This window comes from Limulus polyphemus, unplaced genomic scaffold, assembly GCF_000517525.1.
Source record: "Limulus polyphemus unplaced genomic scaffold, Limulus_polyphemus-2.1.2 Scaffold322, whole genome shotgun sequence".
NCBI lineage: Eukaryota > Metazoa > Arthropoda > Merostomata > Xiphosura > Limulidae > Limulus > Limulus polyphemus.
Window position 1 is genome coordinate 272,284 of NW_013665932.1, and position 3,491 is coordinate 275,774.

Sequence of the window (3,491 nt, forward strand, 5' to 3'; positions counted from 1 at the left end):
TTTCATAGTAGGACCAAGTCTTTAAAATACATTTTATTTCTCTCTCTTTTTCGTTTTAGTTTTTTTAACATCCCGTTTTTTTAAGCTATGAAGTGACTTCAAAGTTGAGAAAGTCTTTTGTTGTTGTTTTTTCGATAAAGGTATTAAAATATTATGAAAGGAATTAAAAATTTTAAGATACAATAAAATCAAAAACTTTATTTTCTATTTTATTTATAAGGGTCCTGAATTAGACTCATCCTGGCGGCAGGCCACGATATTAGGTATGCATATAATAACCTATTCTAATATAAACAGCTACAACAAAATGTTACACTCATTCATCAACATCAAGTTGCACAAGACATTACTTCTATGTTGCATGAGAGGGATTCATAGCAATGGTATTTGCAAATAACACCTAACAAATTTTAAATGATGCTAGGTCCCCACTGGCACAACGGACTTACAACGCTAGGAACCGGGTTTTGATACCCGTGGTGGTTAGAGCACAGAGAGGCCTTTGAATAGCTTTGTTTGCTCTTTAAAATATTTCGCAGTTTTGTTTCGATAATCTGGATTTCGCGAGAAATCATATGACGTCACGCCTTGCCCAGAAATGAATTATTTGTTTGTAATTAAGCCCAAAGGTACACAAAGGGCTATCTTAACGTTGCAATTTGTATCGCCGTTACGTCAGAAAAAGTGCGCATGCCATGAATCACGAGAATAATTATGTATTATGTAGGTTACAACACAGCATGACATATAAACTTGAAAAGCAAGAATTAAAAATATTTGTTACTCTTAATTTTGGTTTTATTTATTTATTTACTTTTGAAAAAGAACACTTTCGGGGATCCTGCGGAAATACACCTAGTAATAGATAAACTGATATAATTACAACTGTGTATAGTAGCAACGTGCTAAATAAGCTGCGTGCATAAAGTGTTCGATTGAGAACTTTAATCGCATGTCACATGTTAATGAATTAGTCGCTTTCTCCTGCGCATGCTTCAGTACCAGCTGGAAGGGCCGGGTGTGGCCCAGTAGCAGTTGGCCTGACTGTGAATCCGAAGGTTCATGGTTCGCATACCGTTGCCGTGAAATCACGATCTGCACTTTGGGATGCGCCATAAGAGAGAGAGAGAGACGGTCAAATCCCGGTTTTCGATTGGAGTAACCCAAAAGCTCGCGGCGGTTACTGTTGACTAGTTGCTATCTATCATCTCCAATTATGGGATGCCTAGTACAGACAACAATGCAACCTTTTCAAAGGAATTTACACTTTAAGGGGGATTTTCACATGCTATTTAAAGCAGTGAATCATGTGTACATTCTGTCACTAAAGTATATACGTCTATCCACATTTATGTCATGGCCAGGTGGTTAGAGCACTCGACTCGCAATCTGCAGGTCATGGGTTCGAATCCCCGTCCCACTATACATGGTCGTCTTTTCAGCCCTGATGGCGTTTTATTTTTATAGTCAATCCCACTATTCCTTGGTAAAATAGTAATGCAAGAGTTGGCGGTGGGTGGTGATGACTAGCTGCCATCCCCCTTCCCTCTAGTCTTTCACTGCCAAATTAGGGACGGATAGCTCAAATAGTTCTCGTGTAGCTTTGCGCAAAGTTCAAACCAAACCACATTTATGTCAAATGTGCGATCATGCATAAGTGAAGCTAGTGAAAATATACGACTTAATATCACCCCATGAATTGGACATGGTACGAAAATGGTATGTTGACTAAAACTACGGACAAAATTTAATATACCGTGAGTAATGCAACAATGTAACAACGGTTATTACCCAGGATTCAGTAACAGTGCAAAGAAAATAACAATTCCTGACAGGGAGGAAGAGGTCAACGCTGAACCTGACCCTCCCTGGTCCTTAACATGAACCGAATCCCGAAGATGAAGATCAATTATTTTCTGCGTGATCCTAATCCTTCTTTAGACTTTACGTAATAGTGGCCATATTAATATATCTGATTATTGATTTCGGTGGAGTTATGGATATGGTATTGGAATTTTTATTTTTTTATTTGGCATAACATAAGTTTATCCATCCAGCAAAGTTTTCATAATCAAACTTCTTTAGTATGTAGTTGAGCTACATATGTGTCACATGTATTAACCTCAGGGGACAATATTGTGTCTATTTTGTTAAAATACCATCTTTACCACGTTAGTATGTTTTAGTTTTAGAATATTCACTAACAGCTACACGATAACAGTCCCTAATTTTGAACTGATAGACTAGAAGGAAGGCAGCTAGTGATCAACACCTACTGCCATCTCTTGGGCTACTTTTATCTGACACCTAATAATATAATTTTACTGTCCCTTTCATAGCGCACCTAGGGCCTTAAAGTTTTTACAGAAGCGGTATGCAAACCAACAATATCCGGATTCACAGTATGAGGATAAAGTAGTATGATTTTATACACTTACTGAACATTAAACGGTAATTTAATGTAATTCACATTATTATTAATCGGATATTACTTGGTCTTTATGTGTTAGTTGTTTAAACACAAAGCTATTGAAACTCGATTGTTAGCGTGGTGAGCCATCAGACTTCTAGCCAAGCCAGCGGGGGTGGATTTTATTTCAATGTAAGGAAAATTTTCAGCCTTATTTTAACTGCCTGATAAATACTATGGTTAAAAAGAAATGATACACATTGTATAGTTCTAATTGTAAAATATACGTAATGTATAATCCATTAAAACGCCTTCTCGACCTCATTTGAGAAGTTGATTTTGGAAAATCGATTAATTCTAAAATTTGCAATTTTATCCATAAAAATGGATATTATAATTCTTATCTGAGTTACCCCATTAACAACAGACGTATTTAGTCGCAACATCTCTGAAAGATGTGAAGAATTGCTGCATTGAGTTATCTTAATTCTAGCCTACAGGTGTCAGTTAAGCATCGATAAGGTTCGTTACAAACCTGTTAGACTAGCCTCTGATAGTTAAGTAGGGTTTTTTTTTGAAGCGTCTACTACAGCTTCAGTTGTATTCCAACTTATAAATATTAGTTTCACTGATATATATATACGTTGCACTATTATGCAACGCAATATTAAATCATGAGCAAAAAATGCAAAACAAAACTGAGCAACTGATTTTAAAATTTGGAAACAATAGCCAGTTTAATTCACACAGTTGCAACTATATACTCTTGAAAAATCATCCAAAACGTCGAGTGTAGTTAATATATGATTTAAATGTTGAATTTCAATAATGAGTGATTATACTGTTTACCAGTGTGTTCAATATTGATAAACCTAAACACACTGTTAGTACTGATGAGTTTTAACAATGAGTGATTATTCTGTTTACCAGTGTGTTCAATATTGATAAACCTAAACACACTGTTAGTACTGATGAGTTTTAACAATGAGTGATTATACTGTTTACCAGTGTGTTCAATATTGATAAACCTAAACACACTGTTAGTACTGGTGAGTTTTAACAATCAGTGATTATACTGTTT